The following is a 24,302-nucleotide window of genomic DNA, read 5'->3' as shown; positions in this document are numbered from 1 at the left end:
GTCAAGTCAAGTTTATTTGTATAGCGCTTTTCACAATACAGATTGTATCAAAGCAGCTTCACAGTATTAAATTTAGGGCTGTCCCCGACTATGGATTTTCATAGTCGAATCAGAATCGTCATGTCTTGCCTATAGTCGACTAATAGTCGAATCATGTGTATGGGGGCGGGGCTTTAACGTTTCAAAGCCGCGATGTACAGAAAATCACACAAAGATATAGAAGAAAATGTATAAAAACATTTTTGATCAATTAAACTAAGAAATAACATAAAACTCCAGAAAGGCCACACTGCAGATTTGCATTTCACATGCAAGTCAAATTAAATCGGCTAAATTACCTGTGCGAGCAGGCCAGCCTACAGCACAACATCGATGCACCGAAAAAATAAACAATTAATTTACTAAATGAAATTAGAACAGAATATACCTTTCTAATAAATAAAAATACAAAACGAAATAAATCAGAATCAAGTCACAGGATGAGGAGCAAAGTGTGCAAAATGCCTAAAGTGCAGGGGAACATATATTCAAAACAAAAGCCACAAATAGTTAGATTAGATAACCCTGACAGATTAATAAATAAAATAAAAATAAAGAAATTATTAAAATAACGATAGTAGCCAGAATTTTCAACTTTGTCTTTTTAACTGCAGAAACAACAATAGGCTAAATGCTAAACTGGAGATGCAGTCTTTTTAGCTAAAAATGTTCACAGCATCCAAAAATAAAATTAGAACCGGCTGAAAAGTTTTGAAATCACTTGTATACCTGATCGAGAGAACAAATCCTGAAAGTCTTTCACTCTGTCTGTCCGTTGGAGTCTTTTCAAATTGTGCGCGCGGATAAAATACATTCTAACGTGAAACCCAGTCTATGCGTGAAACATGTTAACGTTGGCCGGCAGAAGTGTGATCATGGTTTTCCTGATGCTAAATCCAGCCTTGGAGAATATCCTTTCTGATGGTGTACATCCACACTTTAGATTTTCTTATCCCAGACATTGTTAAAGATTTAAATCCTTGCCGCGAAGACGCTCCTCTGTCGGTCACGGATTGAAAGTGAAACTTAAATCTGTCACGGGGTGTTTGGATTTATTCACGCACGTTAAAAAATATTTATTAAAAGCTTCTTTCTTTGCACATTTTTATATAGGCCTACAGCATTATCATAATAGGCTGAATATTAACGTATTGACATAAAAGCTAGTTCTATGTGAAATCAGACATTGAGCGCCCTCATATAGCCAAAGTGGCATGATCCTCGTTTCATAACACCTCTGCGAAGATTCGACCGTGAGATCGGTAGTCGAATCAGGCTCCTCCTATCGAAGCATCGAATCTTCGACTATTCGGGGTCACCCCTAATTAAATTTAAATAATACAACAAAGTTTGTTTCAAGAGGAATTTATTGATTGATAAAATTAAATTAAATATCCCCAAAATATCCCCAAAATATCCATTTACGCTATTTTAGAGCGTAAATGGAAACAAACTAATTTAGAGGTCTTTAGAATCGCGTGGAAAGACAGTATGTCACGTTATAAAAAGGCCCTAAAAGCAGCCAGGGCTGAGCACCTCCGCAAACTAATAGAAAACAACCAAAACAATCCAAGGTTTTTATTTAACACCGTGGCTAAACTAACAAATAAACAGACGTCACCCGAACAAAATATCCCGTTACAGTTCAGTAGTAATGATTTCATGAACTTCTTCACTGAGAAAATAGAAAGCATCAGAACCACAATTGTAAACGTTCAATCTTCAATTGCGCCTTATAATTCAGCTTCAATTATCACCCCGCAAGAACAATTACAGTGCTTTACAACTATAGAACAAAAAGAGTTAAATAAACTTATCACTTCGTCTAAAACAACAACATGTTTATTAGATCCTATACCAACTAAACTACTGAAAGAAGTGTTACCTGTTGTTGTGGCAGTTTAATTCACTAAACAATCATCTTTGGCATAAGAGATAGTCTGGAATCAAATAATCATTAGAAAGTAATTTATTGTCTTGCAAGAGGCCCAACTGCCACACAGAGGTAGTCAGTACAGTCTGTGGAACAAGTGCGACCAGGAGGGAGGGGCAGGCCAGTCTTTATACTCTGTTATTGTTATCTTCCAAGGTTCTTTAAACTCCAGAGATGGATAAGACACCACCAGTGATCCTATTATACTGAACTTTAGTTTAGCTTAACTTACAGCCTGCAAGTCCTAAATTGGACAGCCCTTTGACCTTAGGGGTCAGGGCTTCAGCCTTCAAAGCTCTCCCCCTCTTTCTCCTGCTTCGCAGGCGTTTCACATCAATCATTATATCACATAGTCAGCAACACACATAGTAGTCAATCTAGTGTATGTTAATGAAAATCAAAGTAAGTAATGAAAATCAAAAATCTCCCATTACACTCCTCCCTTTTTATCATTCATTGATAATTGTTTCATCAAAAACACTCACACAGTACTAATAATTATAATGAAAACGTACCAAGTTCAAGTCTTACATCACACTTATACTTCTCATTTCTGAATTTCATTTAACTGATCATACTCTTAAACTTAGTAGACAAAAAGATTAAAATTAAAACTATTAGGCAAAAACATTAGAATTAAAACTAGTTTGAAAAAAGATTAAAATGAAATAAGCTCAGGCTATTTTTTCAGGGATAAACCCTTAATTTTACAGCAAGCAGATAAAGGTTTATTCTGGAACCGGGCTAGACGAACGAGCTCTGTCATTGCATCCCCAACACTATAGGTCGGACCCTCAGTCATTACAGTATAAACAAGGAAAAGTTGGATTATATTTAGTAGGAAAACAAAACATGCTATAAAAACACAGATAAAGTAGATAGGAAAACGTCTCAGGTTACGTATGTAACCCTGGTTCCCTGAGAGGGAACGAGACGCTGCGTCGAGACGCGGTGGGAACGCTCTGCGTGATTGCGTCGTGAAGCACGTGTATAATCAGTCCAATGGAAAGGCGAGACGTCATAGGCGGGTGACGTCATCGACCAGGAAGCTATAAAGCACCCCTGCGACAGACCGTGGCAGCTTCTGTAAGCCGAAGCAAGTCGATCACAGGCATGCAGGGAGTATGGCAAGGCGACGCAGCGTCTCGTTCCCTCTCAGGGAACCAGGGTTACATACGTAACCTGAGACGTTCCCTTTCAAGGGAACTTCGAGCTGCGTCGAGACGCGGTGGGAACCCTATACCCACGATGCCATATGACAAATGCCTGTTCTGTATGAAGACCATGCGCATACTAGGAAACAAGCACCCTAGACCCTGGAGTGGAGCCTAGGTCCAAGTCATAAAATCTAACAAATGTATGCGGTGAGGACCTGCCTGCCGCATTACAGATGTCAGAGTGAAACTCCTGATAATAAAGCCTTAGAGGCAGCCATACTCCTGGTAGAATGGGCCGGGACAGCCAAAGGTGAAGGCTGTCCGGCCGCTTCATAAGCAAGTGAGATAGCCTCAACTACTCACTTGCTCATTATCTGTTTAGATGCAGGGCAACCTATCTTAGGTAACCTGAAGCAGACAAATAACTGCTCTTATATATATGCCACAGGTTGCAGCTCTGTGGACATAAGCATCCAAGAGCCCGGACAGGGCAAAACAGATTAAGTTCTTCCTGATCTGGCTTGTATTAAGGTGGAGGACAGAAGGCCTGCAGCACAAATGACCCACAAATTTAGTAGGAATACAACCCGGCAAGGGGTGAGGAAGACTATCACCATACCAGGTGCAAATCCAAGTACGTGCAGGCCCCAGCCTCAAGTACCACGGAGAAGATGAAATAAGGATCTCTCCTCAGAGATAACCCAGCAAAGAAACATTCATTGCAGAAATCAAGTACTGTACCATAGGGCAGATAGCAAGATTCAGAAGGCATTCTCCACACCAGGCAGAGAACAGTTTCCATTTCAATGCATATTCAGTCTTCTCGTGGAGGGAGCTCTAGACTGGAGTATGGTCTCCACGACCTCAGTCGAGAGACCTGAATCTATGAGCTGGGCCCCCTCAGAGGCCGAGCCCATAGTATCCATAACTCCGGAAGAGAGTAGCTCCCAGGAGCAAAGATATCAGGAAATGCGTACAGGTGTAGCCTCAACCACACCTAATACGTTGCATCCAGTTCAAGCAGAGCTGGATGCATCAGGGAGAACCAAATGGGCAATGCGTTGTATAAACGATGCGAAAGGTAGACTTGAGTTTTGACCGAAGTTCTCCTAAAGGAGCTCCACCACCTTGGGGTGAAGTCCCCATTCCCCGGGCCTCAGCCCCTGCCTCAACAGGATATCTGCTCTGATATACGAGACCATCAGTGTGTTGTCCGGAAGGACAAGCACATGGTGACCTCTCAGGTCTGGCAGGAAGTATTTGAGAGCTCGAAATACCGCCATCATTTCTAGCCGATTTATGTGGCAAGAACGTTGATGGTCCTGCAAAAGACCTTTCGCTGAGCGGCCACTCATGACCGCCCCCCATCCTGTGAGGGAAGCATCCGTCGAAAGCGTTACGCGTCGACAAGAAGCCCCCAGCACTGGGCCCTGGGCGAGGAACCAAGGTTTCTTCCACATGACCAAGGCACGAAGGCATCGCCGCGTGACCTTGATCGTGCGAAATGGATTTCCCCTCGGAGAAAACCCCTTGATCCTGAGCCACTGCAAAGGTCTCATGTACAAAAGGCCAAAAGTGATTACGTTGGACGCAGCTGCCATGAGCCCCAACAGTCTCTAGTGACTGGCCTAGTTTTATCCCCTTTACGGCTGTGAGAATCGCAGAAATACGTGCAGGAGACAGACGTGCTTGCATTATTGTCGAATCCCATAAAACACCCAGAAAAGTGGTCCTCTGAGCTGGGAGGAGCACACTCTTCTTGGCGTTGAGCCACAACCCCAACCTCTTTATGTGAGACAGAACGACATCTCAATGCCGAACCGCCAACTGCTCGGACTGAGCTAAAATCAACCAATCGTAGATAAAGTATAATACGCGAATGCCCTGGAGTCTCAAAGGAGCCAGAGTTGCATCCACGCTTTTTTTAAAGATGCGGGGTGATAAACCTAGGCCGAAGGGAAGAACCCAATACTGGTATGCTTCGCCCCCGAAAGCAAACCTCAGGAACCTCCTGTGATATGAGGATGGATAGATAAGTAAGCGTCCTTCAAGTCTATTGTGACAAACCAGTCCTCGGACTGAATCTGTGACAATCATTTTAGCGTATAGCATACTTTGAACTTGAGATTCTGAAACCTGCTGTTTAATTGACGCAGGTCTAGAATAGGACGCAACCCCTCATCCTCTTTCGGAACAATGAAGTAACGGCTGTAAAACCCTGACTGTCTGCTGGGAGGAGAAACCCCTTCTATAGCTCCTTTTGCAGAAGTGTCAGTACTTCCTGCTCCATAACCAGAGCCTGCTCGGGGTCCACCACTGTGGGGAGGACCTCTAGAAATCTGTGCGGACGAGAACCGAACTGAATTCTGAAACCCTTTTCTAAAGTGTGCAGGACCCACTGAGAAATATATGGCAGTAGTTTCCACGCTGCCAGAAATTCTACTAGGAGAACCAGTCTCTCGAGACTGGCCTCTGGATTTGGTTGAACAGTCACTTTGGTGCCCTGAAGCGGCGAACCGGCAGGGAACAACCAAACTGACCGTTCTACGCCCCTCCTCGGAGGATCGTATGGGGACGCTGACACCTCGGTGCCCTGAACGGAGAACCGGCAGGGAACAACCGAACTGGCAGCGCTGCGACCCTCCTCAGAGAGTCGCACCCCAGAGGGTGCCGAGGAGAAACGATTTCTCAAAACCGTCCCTGCCCCGGGGAAACCTTCAGAAGCCTGATAGCCTCAGCGTCAGGACTTCTTGTCTAAGTTTTAATAGAGATAACGACAGTCCTCAGATCTTGCCTACCTCTAACTAGCTTTGTTCCGACGACCCTCCTCGGAGGATCGCTGGAAAAAAGCAGGCACCTCGGCGCCCTGAAACGGCGAACCGGCAGGGAAACCGAAATGACTGCTCTACGACCCTCCTCAGAGGATCGTTTTGGGACGCTGACACCTCGGTGTCCTGAAACGGCGAACCGGCAGAAAAACCGAACAGCCAGCGTTGCGACCCTCCTCAGAGAGTCGCACCCCAGAGGGCGCCGAGGAGAAACGATTTCTCAAAACCGTCCCTACCCCGGAGGGGACCACCCTCAGAAGCCTGCAGCCTCGGCGTCAGGGCTTCTTCCATTTTTAGCTATTTTAGAGATAAAACAGTCCTCAGATCTTGCATATCTCTAACTGGCTAGACTGTGACTGCCACCCAGGTCCCCATCGATTGTGGATGAGCCCGAATGGCGAATCTTTGTTTTACCGCACTCTATGCTGCGAGGAGCTTAAGTATGCTGAGACTGCTCCCGCCCAGCAGTCTCAGGAACGTTAGATCGGTGAGGAAGAAACCTTTGGAACGCCACTGAAGAGTTTATTTCTTCGTCTTCGAGCGTCCAGAAGAAAAGACATATTTTATCTTAATTTTTCTTTACATCAGAAAAACTATATATATATATATATATATATAAATATAACACTCCGTGGCCACCAGCAGGAAACAACCGAACTGGCAGCGCTGCGACCCTCCTCAGAGAGTCGCCCAAGAGGACGCCGAGGAGAAACGATTTCTCGAAACTGTCCCTCCCCGGTATAGTTTATCTGTTGCGCGACGCAATTCTCAAATAGCGTCAGTGCTGTTACATCCTCACATTAATCCATGCTTATACATTTTACCCACCAGTGCTGCCTAATAATATTTATCTATTATTTATGGTGGCTGGTGGGTAACGTCGGGGTTATTATGACACCAACACGGGAGAGAGATAGCTCGCAAGCGTCTCTTTAACCCGAGGCACTGTCATACCATAATACTTAATACCCATAACATTACTATAGTAGAAGTTTAGGGATAAAATACATAAACAGAAACCGGTTTATTCCACGATCTCGACACCTCAGTGTGGAGATAGGGAAAAAACGGCACTCCCCGACGAGGAGGCTGAGATATAGAGTTTTCCTTATACTTTCACTCTCATATATATATGTTCGGCTGGCCAGTAATATTTAACTTAGCAACAGCATTATATAAAACCTCCTTTTATAAGCTCCTCTTTATTCAACAGAGTTATGAGCTGACTTGTTTATTTATTTATTGAAAACTCATAAACATCTGCCTTATCTTTTTATTTATTTATTTATTTTTAAACAAAAACACTAACGATACCAATTCCTCGGAACTGGAAATCGCAGCATGAGTGCCTCATCCCGGGGAGGAGAAACCGCAGAGCGTGCTTCTCCCCGAGATAAGGCACGTGGATCGAACAGGTGTTTGTTAGAACCATTTGCGATCCCCAAGATGCGCGTCGACGCCGTGCCTCGGCAGCAGCGGGACCCGCGCCTCGGGGCGCGCGCACCGAACCGTCCTCCTCGAAGAACGGCCGGCGGGAGCGGAGCGTCCTCACGGACAGCTTCTCGCAATGCTCACAGTCAGCCCCCTCGAGAACTGACTGTTGGCATGCTCCACTCCCAAACAAGCAACACAAAGCTGAAGTGTGTGTCCCCACCCGTGATATAACGTGGGGAGGGAACAACACAACACTTGCTTGTTCTCTTTTGCCATAATAAATATATATATTGCAACTTGACAGACAACAATAAATATGACAAGGACAGAATACACAGATCGCTTGCTGAAGGCACAGAAAGCTGCCTCGGTCTGTCGCAGGGGTGCTTTATAGCTTCCTGGTCGATGACGTCACCCGCCTATGACGTCTCGTCTTTCCATTGGACTGATTATACACGTGCTTCACGACGCAATCACGCAGAGCGTTCCCACCGCGTCTCGACGCAGCTCGAAGTTCCCTTGAAGGCAAGGCAAGGCAAGTTTATTTATATAGCACATTTCATACACAATGGCAATTCAAAGTGCTTTACATAGAAGAAATAAAAATAATAAAAAGAAATAAGAATAATTAAAACAGTTTAGAAAAATAAAATGAAATACAGTACAGTACAGTCGGACGAACAGTGGCACAGTGCTCATTCAGTAAATGCATAGCTAAACAAAAGTGTTTTGAGTCTGGATTTGAATGTGACCACTGTAGGAGCACATCTGATCTCTTCTGGAAGCTGGTTCCAGCTGTGGCTGGCATAATAGCTAAAAGCAGACTCACCATGCTTAGAGTGAACCCTTGGTATTTCTAGCTGATATGATCCTAATGATCTGAGTGATCTGTTGGGTTTATATTCAGTGAGCATATCTGCAATGTATTGAGGTCCTAGGCCATTGAATGATTTATATACCAGTAATAATACTTTAAAATCAATCCTAAATCTAACTGGGAGCCAGTGTAAAGACCTGAGGACTGGTGTGATATGTTCATATTTTCTGGTTCTGCTCAGAATCCTAGCGGCAGCGTTCTGTATGAGCTGCAACTGTCTTATGGTCTTTTTGGGAAGGCCAGTGAGGAGTCCATTACAATAATCCACCCTGCTGGTGATGAAAGCATGCACAAGTTTCTCTAAGTCTTGTCTGGAAACAAAGCATCTAATTCTTGCAATATTTTTCAGATGATAGTATGCTGATTTAGTTATTGCTTTGACATGACTACTGAAACTAAGGTCTGACTCTAGTGTCACACCAAGATTCCTGACTTGATTTTTAGTTGTTTGACCCCTGGAGTGAAGGTATGCGTTCACCTTGAGAACTTCATCTTTGTTTCCAAATGCAATGACTTCAGTTTTATCTTTGTTTAACTGAAGAAAGTTTTGGCACATCCAACTGTTGACTTCATCAATGCATTGGCACAGGGAGTCAATTGGGCTGTAATCGTTAGGCGATAGGGCTAAGTACAGCTGTGTGTCGTCTGCATAGCTGTGGTAAGCAATTTGGTTCTTTCTCATTATTTGGCTCATTGGGAGCATATACAGGTTGAACAGGAGTGGCGCAAGAATTGAGCCTTGAGGGACTCCGCATGTCATGGATGTCCACTCAGACTTATGGTCTCCTATACTCACATAATAACCTCTCTCATCTAAGTATGACCTGAACCATTTTAGGACTATCCCAGAAAGCCCCACCCAGTTTTCCAGCCTGTCAAGAAGTATGTTATGATCGACAGTGTCAAATGCAGCACTGAGGTCGAGTAGTACCAGCACTGATAATTTGCCTGAATCAGTATTTAAGCGAATATCGTTTATTATCTTTATGAGCGCTGTCTCTGTGCTGTGGTGCGGTCGGAAACCAGATTGAAAATTGTCAAAGTATCCATTCGAGCTTAAGAATTTGTTCAGCTGATTGAAGACAACTTTTTCTATGATCTTGCCTATGAAAGGAAGATTTGAGATCGGTCTATAGTTGCTTAATATGGTCTTATCCAGATTGTTCTTTTTCAGGAGGGGCTTGACAACTGCAGTTTTCAGGGAGTTTGGAAAACTCCCAGAGAGAAGTGAGGCATTTACCACTTCTAGAAGATCTTCTTCTAAACTGTTTAGCACACTTTTAAAAAAAGATGTGGGAAGTGTGTCAAGAGCGCATGTTGATGTTTTAAGGTGTTGTACGGTTTCTACCAAAATTTTGCCATCAATTTTATTGAAATCAGACAAAGTTACTACTTTTTCAGGTGGTCTGATCTGTCTGACCCCAGCGCAACTCAATGATGTGCTGATCACCTTTCTGATATTATTGATTTTTTCAGAGAAGAACGAAGCAAACTCACTGCACTTGCTGTTTGAGAGCATTTCACTGGGAATCTGGCTTGGGGGGTTTGTCAGTCTCTCTACAGTAGCAAAAAGAGTGCGTGTGTTGTTTAAATTGCAGTTTATAATATTTGAGAAGAAAGTCTGTCTAGCTTTGCCTAGTTCCATATTGAAAGCATGAAGGCTGTCTTTGTAGATGTTATAATGGACTACAAGTTTTGTCTTCCGCCACATGCGCTCTGCTTTTCTGCATTGTCTTTTCATATTTTGCACTGCTGTTGAGTTTCTCCAAGGTGCTTTTTGTCTGCCACTCTTCTTCCTGACTTTCACAGGAGCAATATCATCAATTGCACTTTTAACTTTTGAGTGAAAAGAATCAAGGAGAAAATCAACAGAGTCAGCAGATATGCTTGGTGTTAAAGATATAGCCTTCATAAATAGTACACTAGTGTTCTCATTTAAGCATCTCTTCTTGACAGACACAGATCTAGCTTCAGTGGCAGGAGAGATCAATATATCAAAGAAAATACAGAAATGATCAGACAGTGCTACATCCTTAACCCTCTGAGGTCTGAGGGGTTTTTGGGGTCCTTGAGATGTTCTGACATGCCCTGACATTTGTGCTTTTTTCAGTTGCTTATAAACATATTAATGGCAAAGGTATAATTACACTCTATTTAGCACAAACAGGGCTACCATAATATGTGAGCAACATGCATGTACATGTTTGTATTTTTGAGAGAATAATGTTTATGCATGGTTATTGAAAAAACAAAAAACTAAAGTTTCTGAAATAAGGCCACAAAACACATACTAAATATGTGACAATAAGACTTTTGACTAATTGATGTCTTTGCCTAGAGTTTTTTCTTCAAAATGATGTGAAAATCATCCTGCCCTTATCATTCACATAACACAATACATTGATTTAAATCTTGTAAAACACTTTTTGTTTGTAAAGGCAATATGCGCAAGGGGCGTCAACGATTCAACAGCATCATGCATATGTAGTGGTTCACACCTCAGGAGACAATGGGGCCCGCATACTTAATGAGCCATTCATTCAGGTGTGTCACCTATAGCCACAAGAAAGAATGCAAGAGCAATATATATACAGTATATATATATATATATATATATATATATATATATATATATATATATATATATATATATATATATTCTACCAAATTGGTTCACAGTTGGAAGCATGTCAATTATTTTTTTTATTTTTTTTACAAATGTTGCTTGCAAATTGTATAATATCCAAGGAAAACATGTCTATTAATTGTGCAGTTAATTCTCATACTGTATTTTCAGTTTTGGAATATGTATCCTCTCCCCAAATTTGTCAATAATAAAACACAATAAAAATTATTTAAAGAAAATGCTTATATTTACCTTTTAAAATGTGTTTACATCTACCTTGTAAATATATATTTTTTTATTAAAAAGGTTACAACAACAATTGAAGTGTAATCTTTCTTTGTAAAAACTAAAGTATACATTTTATCATACATATTTCAAACTTCGAATATAGCCTACATTGACAAAACATACTATATTTAACATATTAGCAAAAATTGGCAAACAAAAGCTTATTTGAGGTGGCAGATATTTTACAGTAAAAATGTGTAATCTATCCAAAACTAATCAACGAAATGTTGTCTTTCATATGTCTGTAACATAGGTCTTTCGTTTTTATTATAAGGAATATGTTAATTTGCAGTTTAATACGTTGCTTATACAAATACATTTTATTTCAACATATTTCAATCGATTTTACTCAGTATAGCAAAATAGTTTGCTAAAAGCAGATCATTTATTCACACACAGAAACGAAATTCAAATTTAAACCGTCTTTTTGCGAGTTGTGGTAAACAGCGCATCTCTGCGTTTATTCATTCACACAGAAACGCGATTTACTTGAGAATGAAAAAAAAAACTTACTACATTATTCCATCCGTTGCTCCTCGAAATACCAGCACTTCTGAGGTAAGTTTTCCATTATTATTATTCCTCACAGCGCTGCGAGACAGTGTAGACAACTACACTTATCTGAATAAACTTGATGTGTTTTCTCGAGCTGATATGTGGGCGTTCACAGTTTGTATGGGATCGTCTCAGTCATTTGCGTTTGAATAGCGCGCGCTCTCCGTGGGCGTGGCCGATTATAACGTAATGAGATGAGATGAGCTCGACTGGAATCGCTCTCTTTTAATACAGATTTCACAAGATGAGAATATTTGTTTTTTATATAAATTACTTCATTTAAAAGAAGAGAATTCAAGCTTCATGCCTGTGTGTCTGTATGACTGTTTGACTGAGTATTCGCTCAGTTATTGTTCATTTTCGGACGCGTTTCAGAATGGACTTCACTGGCAGAGAGAAGGCAGAACTCGCTTCGTGTTTATTTTTCTTTATTTGGCAAAAAGCACAACACTTTGTTTTTATTGTGAGTATACACAAAAATAATACACATTTAACAGAATCGATTGATGTATGAAACTCCTATGGAAAATCAAAGTCAACAGAGTATTTATGAGTTTCTTTTACATTGATAAAAAAAAAGCGAGCTGGTATCGCCGGCGATACCGTAGACCTCAGGGGGTTAATAACAATCGATGAAATGTTTAGACCCTTACTGATAAGTCAAGTCAAGTCAAGTCAAGTTTATTTGTATAGCGCTTTTCACAATACAGATTGCATCAAAGCAGCTTCACAGTATTAAATTAAAATAAGTTTGTTTCAAGAGGAATTTATTGATTGATAAAATTAAATTAAATATCCCCAAAATATCCCCAACTGAGCAAGCCAAAGGCAACAGTGGCAAGGAACCGAAAAACTCCATCAAGTGACCTAATGGTGTCCTAAAACTCCATCAGGTGCCTTAATGGAGAAAAAAAACCTTGGGAGAACCCAGGCTCAGTCGGGGGCCAGTTCTCCTCTGGCATTGGATAGATGCCGGATTGTAGTTTGAACTGTAGGATTATATGAATGCCTGGCTGAAGAGATGCGACTTTAATCTAGTTTTAAACTGGGAGAGCGAGTCTGAGCAACGAACAGTATCAGGAAGACTATTCCAGAGTTTTGGAGCCAAATGTGAAAATGCTCTCCCTCCTTTGGTGGTTCTGGATATCCTAGGTATGACCAAAAGCCTTGAATTTAGTGATCTTAAAGAGCGCGATGGATTATAGGGCGATAGAAGATCCGTTAAATAGACTGGAGCTAAGCCGTTTAGGGCTTTATAAGTCAGTAGCAATACCTTGTAATTAATACGGAACTTTATAGGTAACCAATGCAGTGATGATAAAATCGGTGTTATATGATCATATTTTCTTGATCTCGTAAGAACTCTAGCGGCGGCATTTTGGACTAACTGTAGCTTGTTTATTGAGGATGCAGGACAACCAGCTAATAAAGCATTACAGTAATCCAGTCTCGAGGTCATGAATGCATGAACTAACTTTTCTGCATCAGAAACTGATAGCATATTACGTAGCTTAGCAATGTTTCTAAGGTGGAAAAAGGCTGTTTTTGTAACATATGAAATATGATTTTCAAAAGACAGGTTGCAATCGAGTATAACACCCAGGTCTTTTACTGTAGAGGATAAAGTAACAGGACATCCTATGATGTTAAAGTTGTATTGTGCGAGGTTTTGTGGGCGGTTTTTTTAACCGATAAGTATTACCTCTGTCTTGTCTGGATTTAATAAAAGAAAATTACGCGTCATCCAATCTTTTATATCTTTAACACACTCTGTCAATTTGGAAAATGTAGCGTTTTCATCCGGCCGTGATGAAATATATATTTGAGTGTCATCAGCATAACAATGGAAACTAATTCCATGTTTCCTTATAATATTTCCAAGTGGCATCATATATATTGAAAATAACAGAGGGCCTAATACAGATCCCTGCGGCACTCCATAGTTTACTGGAGTTATGATCGATTTTTCTCCATTTAAATAGACAAAATGGTAGCGGTCAGATAGGTATGATTTGAACCAGCTTAGTGCTTGTCCTTGAACACCAGTATAATTTTGTAGTCGATCTAAGAGTATTGTGTGATCTATAGTATCGAACGCAGCACTAAGATCAAGTAAAACTAGTATTGAGATACAGCCTTGGTCAGAAGCTAAAAGTAAATCATTTGTGATTTTAACGAGCGCAGTTTCAGTGCTATGATGCGGTCTGAATCCAGACTGAAACTTTTCATAGATATCATTTTGTTGCAAGAAAGATCCCAGTTGAGCGGACACCACTTTTTCTAAAAGTAAATAAGTAAATCTAGAGTGTGTCCATGATTGTGTGTGGGTCCATGTACATGCTGAGTCAGATCAAAAGTTTTTAAAACAGTTTTGATTTCTTTTGCCATATTGTTTTCTGCATTATCTATGTGAATGTTAAAATCTCCAGCAATGGCAAAACAGTCAAGCTCTGAGGTAATTGTTGATAACAGTTCTGTAAATTCCTCAGCAAAGGCTGGAGAATATTTTGGAGGCCTGTAAATAATGATGAGTAAAATGCGTGGAGCACCTTTTAATACAATACCCAGATATTCGAAAGACGAGTAGTTCCCAAATGATATTTGCTTACATTGATAAATATCTTTAAAAAGAGCAGCTAGACCCCCACCTCTCTTAACAGCTCTGCAGACACTCATAAAAGTAAAGTTAGGAGGGGCTGTTTCATTGAGGATTGTTGCACTGCAGCTGTCTTCTAGCCAGGTTTCATTTAGAAGCATAAAATCCAGGTTGTTTGTGGTTATTAAGTCATTGACTAGAAGTGATTTATTTTTAAGTGAGCGGATGTTTAAAATTGCTAACTTAACAGTCTTACTTTTTTTCCCTACACCAATCTTAGTTAGACGTGCAATAGGCACCAGATTAGTTGAGTTTGAGTTTACTGTACGGCTATTGAAGGCCTTAGACTTTCTATCTTGTAATAGAACAGCAATAGAGAAAGATACAGGCACACTGGGTTCCCGCTTGTTCTGTAAACATTTGAGAAAGTTACTGTTATCAAAACGGGGACCCGACATACATCACTGAGAGCTGGTATCAGTTGTTTTTGGTTCACCTCGAGCAGATGGAGGAGGGTGTGGGCCCTGGCGTTGTGGCAGAGGCCGAAGAGCTCTCACAGAGGCAGGGGGAGGGTGAGCTGGGCCTGCAGGCTTTGGTGGGAGCGGTGCCCTACGTTTTTTGGTTGATATCTGGGGGCTTGCAGCAAAAGAGTGTGATAGTCTGGTTCCAGCATGCACTAGTTCTTCCATTTTCTGTGAGAAGCACAGTAGTGGAGTTGCTGGCGAGAGGGTGAAAGTGTCTGGTGAAAGGGGCTGTTGCTCTGGTGTTATAGGAGGCTGTGATATGCTGTCCTGGCTTCCCTGGCTGTTTTCCAGGAAGTCGTCCTTGGGTGCTGAATCTTGGAGCAGTTCTGATGTGTCTGTCTGTGGTGAGCTCTGTGGGCAGGGCTCAGCTGAGATGGTGTCCGTGAGCAGAGGTTGTTGTGGCTCAGTGGTGTTATCATTGTCCTTGTGTGATATGTCAACATCATGTCCATTCTGAAGTGAAGTCCTGTGGTCATTCATAATGTGTCCAGGTGTGTGTGTGCCGTTCTGATTGAGTGGATTGGCACACACTGCAGAAGGATGAGTGAGGGAGAAGTAGATATTGTCCTTTAACACTCTTGAACCAAGTTTGTTTGGGTGATGGCCATCCCGATGAAATAGTTGTCTCTGACTCCAGAAGAGATTGAAGTTGTCAATGAAGTTCACTCCTTTTATATTGCAGGTTTTTTGCAGCCATGTATTAATCCCAAGCAACCGTGAAAACCTGTTTGTTCCTCTTGTGGTCCACTGATGAATGTCTGAACTTTCAGTTTTTTAAGTGTTTCAAAAAGTTCATTGAAATCCTTCTTAAGGAGTTCTGACTGCTCTTTATGAATGTCATTCTTCCCCACATGAATGATGAGTCGATTTGCAGTCTTATGTTTCATTAGAATGTTCTGAAGTTCCCTGTTTATATCAGAAGTTGTTGCTTGTGGAAGGCAGCATGTAGTTGTATCCCTGCTGCTAATGTTTCTGATTATGGAGTCTCCCACTATCAGAGTCCTGGGCTCGGCTGCGCTCTGAGCTGAGTGCCGCTGTCTGCTCGACCTTGAGCGCCAGTTAGCATCAGTGTTAGCTACTGGCTGATACAGTCTGTGTTCGATCACATTCATCACGTTTGGGGGTTCCTCATTTACATTCATTAGTACTTCAAATCTGTTCTCAAGATGTATAGGTGTTGGTAGGAGACCAATCTTTGCAATCTTTGTCAGAGCTGTATCTGGGGTAGAGGATGCTACTGCGGTAATATGTGAGGCTCGTGACAATCTGATGTCTCGAGTGCCTTTGGGTCTCGCTCCCTGTTTGTGCCATCGATTTGTAAGTCGATCGGCTTGTTTCTCTACCTGTCGAGGAGCACTAGTTTCATGGGACTCACCGGCTATATGCTGAGGGTGTCCCTGACGAAGCTCTGTTGTGTGTTCCGTCTGGTTTGGTGGTCCCGTAAATAACTTTGTTTCAAGAACTGCAATCCTTTGTAAAAGTCTGTGGCAGTTAGTGCAGCAAGTAGATTCCAGAAGAGGCATTTTCTCTCTTATCCTTGTAGGCAGTTGTGTTTTCCTTTCCCCGGAATGTAAGCTGGTCGGGTAGAAGAATTCTGCGTTTTTGTAGTAATCCAAACTTTGTCGTTTGAGCACTGTGCTGATTTGAAGTTAAAGTTAGGTGATAAAAGGAGCTAAAATTATAAAAGTATAGAAGATAAAATATAAAAGCGATAGAGCAAAGCGCGGAGCAGTAAGCAAGAGCGTCCGAACAGTAGCTGAGCAGGAAGTCTTGAAAGGGAACTCCTCATATTCAAACCCTGTCCTTGTATGCATTCTCGTAACACGGATGGCTACTGCTTTTAACCCTCTTTACATATCATCATCGTTCCAAAAAATAAAAACATCATAAAAATTCAACAAAAATGAAATAAGAAAAATAAAAACATAAACAAAACATTTACATGTTAGTGTAGCTTCCGCTATCACTATCATAGTCACATTTCCCTTCTCCAGTTTCCTCATCAGAAACCACTCCCATTTTTGTCAGTTTCACCCCTGTCCCCGCACTCACCAGTCTCTGTACTGAGCTGGAAACACATTTCAGAATGCATGGCAGGCAAAACAGAATCAACAATCCCATCACTGATAGCTTGGCGTTTATTGATGTAGAGCTTCCGGCTGTTGCGGTTCCTCCTGGCCTTGTGATACCGCCGGGACCTTTCTGCAGTGATTGGCGTGTACCCACGTAGCTCTTTCTGCGACCTTCACGGCTGTGTACGTTATCAGAAGCACTTGGAATGGCCCCAACCACCTTTTTGCCTTCCAGCTTTTCCTCCTCAGATCACAGGTCACCACGAAATCACCAGGTTGGATCTTATGCAGGAATGTCTCTGCTACTCCCCTCTGAGCTGCCTTTACCTGCACAAAAATATTAGACAACAAAGAAGACATTTCTTTGCAATAATTCAACATGTCATTCTCACATACTTCTGTTGATGGCAATCTCTGTTTACCTCCCTCTACCCCCATGAATGGGGGTTTTCCAAACAGTATTTCAAACGGGCTCAAATTTGGTTTGATCCTTTTCCTCATTCTCATGTACATCAGTACAATATGGAGTGCTTTTACCCACGTGAGTCCAGTTTCCTCACAACACTTAGCCAATTTGTTCTTGATCGTCTGATTCTGTCTCTCAACAGCGCCCCCACTGGCAGGATGATAACTTGTGTGTGTTCTCATATCAATGCCCAAAAACTGACCCACTTGTTTTATTACCTCATTGACAAAATGTGTTCCATTGTCAGAACTGATTTTTCGTGGTATGCCCCACCGGGGTACTATCTCTGTGAGCAGCGCTTTCGCTACAGCCGCCGAGTCTTGTTTCGACGTTGGAAACGCCTCAACCCACCGAGACCACATATCCACCATAACCAAACAATATTTTTGTTTTCCACAAGGGGTTAATTCAATGAAATCCATCATTAGATATTCAAAAGGCCCTGATGGCGGCGGTTGAGAGACCACAGGTGTCTTAACTCCTCTTTCTACATTATGTGTGGTGCAAGTAACACATCTGTTACAGAATTTTTCAGCAAATGCTGTGAAGCCCTTCGTGAACCATAAATCCTTCATTTGTGCCACCATCCTCCCTTTGGAGGCATGATCAAACCCGTGTGTTAAACGTGCAAAATGCCCGTAAAAGTGTTTAGGTAAACAAGCAAAGCCACCAACACTCATCCACACATTATCTTTTATGCTGCAGTCTACGGCCTTCCATAGGTGTTTCTCTGCTGCTGTAGCAAAAGTCTGCATGCTCTGTAAAGAAGTTGGACTGTCAGGGTTATCATTGTCAGATATCACAGTACATGTTGCTTCTATTGTCTCATTCGCCGCCGCGGCCTTCGCTGCCGCGTCTGCTTTGGCGTTTCCTGCTGATACAGAAGTTTTATCGTTAGTATGCGCTGCGCACTTACATATCGCAATCTTTTGTGGTAACAGAACGGCCTCTAGAAGATCAGATACCAAAGGCGCGTTCAGTATCGGACGTCCGTCTGACTTCAAGAACTTTCTGTGCTTCCATAGAGCACCAAAATCGTGCGTGACCCCGAAAGCATATCTCGAGTCTGTGTAAATTGTTACGCATTCGTTTTCCATAATTTTACACGCTTCTGTTAAAGCAACCAATTCAGCTGCTTGCGCCGAATATTTTGATGGCAATTTGCCACTTTTTACAACTTCAAATTCTGTGGTTACCGCATAACCAACCTTATTCTGACCTGTTTGTGGATCTCGCGTCGCCGATCCATCCACAAAGAGGACAGTTTCGCCATCATCCAGTGGCATGTCTGAGAGATCTGGACGAGGTGTGCACACCTGCTCCAGAGCTGTCAGACAGCAATGATGCTCATCTCCGTCTGTTGCTACGGGTAAAAGTGTTGCTGGGTTAAGTGTGGTACAACGTTTAACAGTTATGTTTGGCATATCCAACAGGATTGTGTGATATCTCAACCACCTTGCTGTAGACAAATGTGATGTTTTCTGCTCTTGCAAAATCATGGACACTGAGTGTGGCACATGTAATGTCAGATTACTATACCCCACAAATTCCCTGGAAGCCATCACGGCCTGTTCAGCTGCGGCCACAGCCCTTAAACAGTACGGCAGGCCGGCAGCTACTGGATCGAGCTTTGTTGAAAAATACCCCACAGGTCTCAGTTTATCTCCATGAATTTGCAAGAGCACAGAAGTTGAAAAACCATTTTTCTCATCTACCATTTGCACAAAATCCCGGTCGGCTATAGGCAGGCCCAGGGCAGGAGCCAAAGCCAGTTGCGTTTTCATTTCAGAAAACGCTTCCTCTGCTTCCTTTGTCCAAGTCAGTTTGTCACATGATTTCATCCCTTTCCCTGCAGTAAGGGCTCGTAAGGGCTGCTCAATAATTGCATAATTGGGAATAAATGTACGACAATAAGCACACATTCCCAAAAATGACAATAGCTGTTTCATTGTGACTGGCCTTGGCCCCTCCCTGATGCCCTGCACCCTCTTCTCAGAGAGTGATTTACTGTTAGGACTAAGCACATGCCCTAAAAAGGTCACTTCCTGCTTGACAAACTGCAATTTTGACAGGCTGACTTTGTGTCCCTCTCTCGCCAGATGCTTCAAGAGAGACACAGAATCAGCAACACATGTTTTCTCATCACATGCACAGATCAACAAATCATCCACATACTGAAGTAATGCCGTTCCAGCTGTCAATTTCAAAGGCTCGAGGCTTCTTCGAAGCGCTTCGTTGTAAGCGGTCGGACTTTCGCAAAATCCCTGACATAATCTCGTGAAGGTATAACCTTTTCCATTAAAATCAAATGCAAACCAGAATTGACTTTTTTCATCCACTGGGACGCTAAAAAAAGCATTAGCCAAATCCACCACAGTGAAGTACTTTGCATTTTGGGGAATTTGGGAGAGTATCGTATATGGGTTTGGAACCCGCACCGCTCGGGGAATGACAGCTGCATTCACCGCCTGGAGGTCCTGAACGAAACGGTATTCTGTTTCAGCATTCTTGTCACGAATCTTTTTAACAGGAAAAATCGGAGTGCGCACTGGAGAATCTGGACAGGGAACAATTATTCCTTCTTTTAATAAAGACTCAAACACTGGCAAAATCCCCCGCAACGCCTCCTTTTTTAAAGGATATTGCGGTTGACATGGCCTGTAATCAGATTTTGCAGTTATCATAACTGGTTCACAACCCCTGATTAACCCCACATCATACTTATGTTTTGCCCACAGTTCAGGAGGCCAATGCACTGTGAATGCCAGTGACAGAAATAGCCCCTCCCTTCCTGTTCTCCAATGCACACATCTCAGTCACTCGTACAGTTCGCCTCACTCCAACCATAAAATCACATGTTGACTGAAAAGCCCCAACAGCTGTGCTGTGTTTTGACCCTTCACCTGTTTCTTCCCAATCAGTGGCTCTCACACATTCTCCCACAAACAGGCCCAAATCTCCCCACGCTTGCTCTGTGGCCTTGGTCACAGATAAGTGTGGAACACTTTCTCCTGCAATCAAAAACAGCCTTTGCTGTTTGTCTGTTAGACTAGCTGAAAGCGCACACACATTTTCTGTCCAGAAAATTTTATCAAACCTTAAAGTCTCGTTTTCTGTACTGTCAAACCAGTTTTCTTCATATTGTGGTTCTCGTTCAATAACAACGTGTGATGTGCAATGCATTTTGTCAGGTGCCATACAATCTGTTTTCCCAGACGTCGTTCGGCTTTTTGCCAGTTTCAGAATCATATTTGCCCAATCAGAATCACTTATCTGCCATTCGTATGCCCATCTTGGGTCAAATTTTAAACAGCACGCCTCAGGATTTTCCTCAATTGATATCCCTGAGGGCCCTGCTGTTAATGTCAAATTTAATTCACACATTAAATCTCTGGCCATTAGCGGTGTCGGACAGTTTGTTGAACAGAGGAACGCATGCCTCAATGTTGTTCCCTTTTCTGTCTCACACACTAAGGGCTCCGTGAAATTTTCAAAAATGACATGACCCGAAGCCGACATGCTTTTATACACAGAATCTGTTAATGTCGGTGGGCATGGCAAATCACACAGTCTTATTGTTGAGCGGCAGGCGCCACTATCGACAAGAAAGTTTACAAGTGACCCATTTACTAACATTGGATATCTTGGCATTTGTGAAAACGCCTCACTTTTATACATTTTTAAGCATTCCTCAGAAACATCCATACTCAAAACTTTATCAGATATACATAAAGGTTTGCAAGCATTTTCTTCGTTGCAGAGAGCGGGACAGTGAGAATCAGTGTATGTGTGTGTGTGTGTTTGTTGTGTTAAAATAAAATGTTCACTTCCCTTTTCTTGAGCTGGAAACTGGCCTCCCGTCTGCCGCCTTTCCCTCTCGCGCTCTCCGCACAGCTGCTGGCTTCAATCCGCCTTTGTCGCCTCAGGACAATTTTCAGCCCAATGTCCCTCTTTCTTGCACATTTTGCACTTTGTACACTGTCTCATCATGTGATCATCCGACTCACACACAAGACACTTCCCTTTCTTCTGGTCCCTCTTCTTCCTTCTTTGATGGTTGTTGCTTCTTCCATACGGAAATGCCACTTTCGCCAGCTGCATTCCGCCTGTTTGCTGCATCCCGCCCGTCAGCTGCGCGGTTTCTTCCGCGTGCAGTGCGTGCGCCAGTGCATTTGACAGTCTTCCGTGTTTCCACTCGATGTAACTGATTTTCGCTGTCATTGAAATTTCTGGTTTCATGCCTACCAGCTTCAGCTCTTGTGTAGTGGGGCTGAATTCTTGGCAGAATTTGATCAGTTCTTCAGCAAATCTGTCCCCCGCGTCTTCAGGGTTTGGCAGAACTGTCATGCACTCTTTCAAGTCTGACCCGTTCCACGGTCTGTGCACGTACCTAGGCTTTGTCGGTTTCACAGGCTTTTTGGGCTTTTTTGCAGTCTTTACTTGCTTCTTTGGTTCTGGCTCTGTTTCGGATTCCGTCTCTGTCTCTGGCTTTGGCTGTCTCGGCGGAGAGCGGTCAAGGTCGTGGTCAAGCTTCAGGGCTGCCAATTTCTGCTCAGGGACGTGTGTCAGTCCTGCATAAGCCGGCGGAGCATTCTGCGCGCTCGGCGCACTCGGTGCCGGGTTTACATGTGGGCAAACACAAACACAAACATTCCGTTCATTAGCTGGTGTAGGTGTCACATGTCTCTCACATGCATTCATATTTTCCTCACCACATTTACTCACGCACACGCTGTCAGGTGCCGTGGGCACAGATTTTTCACACACATCACTCTGCTTTTCATTCATAGCCATTTCTTGCTTTTTCTGCATTCTGCATTCTCTCTTTCTTGCTTCTTCCATCCAACATTCAACCGTTGCATCACAGTTTTTACACACATGTCTAGCGCACGCACAGCAGCCTATTGTTTTGTTGCTGCGCTTCTCAATTGACTCTTTAACCACTCTTAATCTTGTGGTGCTTAATGTTCCTTCTTTCGGAAAATCATGATGTCTTATGAGCTTCCCTATGTCTTTCAAGCCCTTTTTCCCATGATTTTTCTTCATTGCACAGTATACCGGTGTGCAGTATTTACTATTAGATGTCCCCATAATGGCTGTTATTCTCCTTCCTTCACTATTGCCTGTGGATTTTACTTCAGCGCGCTTACTCTGACTTTCACCGGAAATCAGGAAAGGTTTGGAATAAATTTTTCTGCATACTCTCAATTGACTCCCTGGAAGTGTTCCAGTGATCAATTATTTCAGCTCCTATTAATCTCACAATAACGAGTACTCGGCTTCGGTCTGGACAATCTCTTGACCTACCCTAGGTTCCCTTTTTAAAAGCCTTCTTTTCCTCGTACCACAGCTCTAGTTTCAGTTCTCAAATACAGCCACTATGGTTCATCCACAAAATTTTCATTTCCAAATCCCCAAATGAAAAAATAAATTTGCTGTCTCTTACCCAAGATTTTCTGTTGCCACCTGGGTTCTTTTCCGAATTCCAGTGGAAGTCCTCCCGGGCCTGAAGCGGCTGGTTCTCCTTCTCTTAACACTTTCGAGGTGAGACTGAAGCCTGTTGCATTCAGGGCGTTCCCCCCACCATCCGCTGATCAGGTCCAGAAGGCCTTTCAAGGAATATCGATCCCAATAATCTGACACCAACTGTTGTGGCAGTTTAATTCACTAAACAATCATCTTTGGCATAAGAGATAGTCTGGAATCAAATAATCATTAGAAAGTAATTTATTGTCTTGCAAGAGGCCCAACTGCCACACAGAGGTAGTCAGTACAGTCTGTGAAACAAGTGCGACCAGGAGGGAGGGGCAGGCCAGTCTTTATACTCTGTTATTGTTATCTTCCAAGGTTCTTTAAACTCCAGAGATGGATAAGACACCACCAGTGATCCTATTATACTGAACTTTAGTTTAGCTTAACTTACAGCCTGCAAGTCCTAAATTGGACAGCCCTTTGACCTTAGGGGTCAGGGCTTCAGCCTTCAAAGCTCTCCCCCTCTTTCTCCTGCTTCGCAGGCGTTTCACATCAATCATTATATCACATAGTCAGCAACACACATAGTAGTCAATCTAGTGTATGTTAATGAAAATCAAAGTAAGTAATGAAAATCAAAAATCTCCCATTACACTGTAGTGGAAGAGCCTCTCCTCAATATTATTAACTCGTCTTTATCTTTAGGTCATGTTCCAAGAACATTTAAACTGGCAGTTATAAAACCTCTCATTAAGAAACCACAATTAGATCATAATAATCTAGCAAATTATAGACCCATTTCAAATCTTCCATTTATGTCTAAAATATTAGAAAAAGTGGTGTCCGCTCAACTGGGCTCTTTCTTGCAACAAAATGATATCTATGAAAAGTTTCAGTCTGGATTCAGACCGCATCATAGCACTGAAACTGCGCTCGTTAAAATCACAAATTATTTACTTTTAGCTTCTGACCAAGGCTGTATCTCAATACTAGTTTTACTTGATCTTAGTGCTGCGTTCGATACTATAGATCATACATTACTCTTAGATCGACTACAAAATTATACTGGTGTTCAAGGACAAGCACTAAGCTGGTTCAAATCATACCTATCTGACCGCTACCATTTTGTCTATTTAAATGGAGAAAAATCGATCATAACTCCAGTAAACTATGGAGTGCCGCAGGGATCTGTGTTAGGCCCTCTGTTATTTTCCATATATATGATGCCACTTGGAAATATTATAAGGAAACATGGAATTAGTTTCCATTGTTATGCTGATGACACTCAAATATATATTTCATCACGGCCGGATGAAAACGCTAAATTTTCCAAATTGACAGAGTGTGTTAAAGATATAAAAGATTGGATGACGCGTAATTTTCTTTTATTAAATCCAGACAAGACAGAGGTAATACTTATCGGTTCAAAAAACCG

The 24,302-nt window shown here is 42.3% G+C and overlaps 1 long non-coding RNA gene across 2 annotated transcripts; it reads right to left on the bottom strand.

Moving 5' to 3' along the window:
• Positions 1–14,126: 14,126 nt before the first annotated feature.
• LOC309490637 lies at positions 14,127–23,520 on the bottom strand. 2 transcript variants are annotated; one of them, XR_014202796.1, is made up of 2 exons: positions 22,842–23,520; positions 14,127–17,256 (listed from the first exon to the last, which is right to left on the bottom strand). It is a non-coding gene; the product is annotated as an uncharacterized lncRNA (long non-coding RNA). The 2 variants fall into 2 exon arrangements; XR_014202797.1 differs by lacking the exon at positions 22,842–23,520 and adding an exon at positions 17,352–17,446.
• Positions 23,521–24,302: the final 782 nt, after the last annotated feature.

This window comes from Leuciscus leuciscus, assembly GCF_965113295.1.
Source record: "Leuciscus leuciscus genome assembly, chromosome: 25".
NCBI lineage: Eukaryota > Metazoa > Chordata > Actinopteri > Cypriniformes > Leuciscidae > Leuciscus > Leuciscus leuciscus.
Note: the sequence above shows the minus strand (reverse complement) of the source record. Positions and strands in the feature narration are given on the sequence as shown.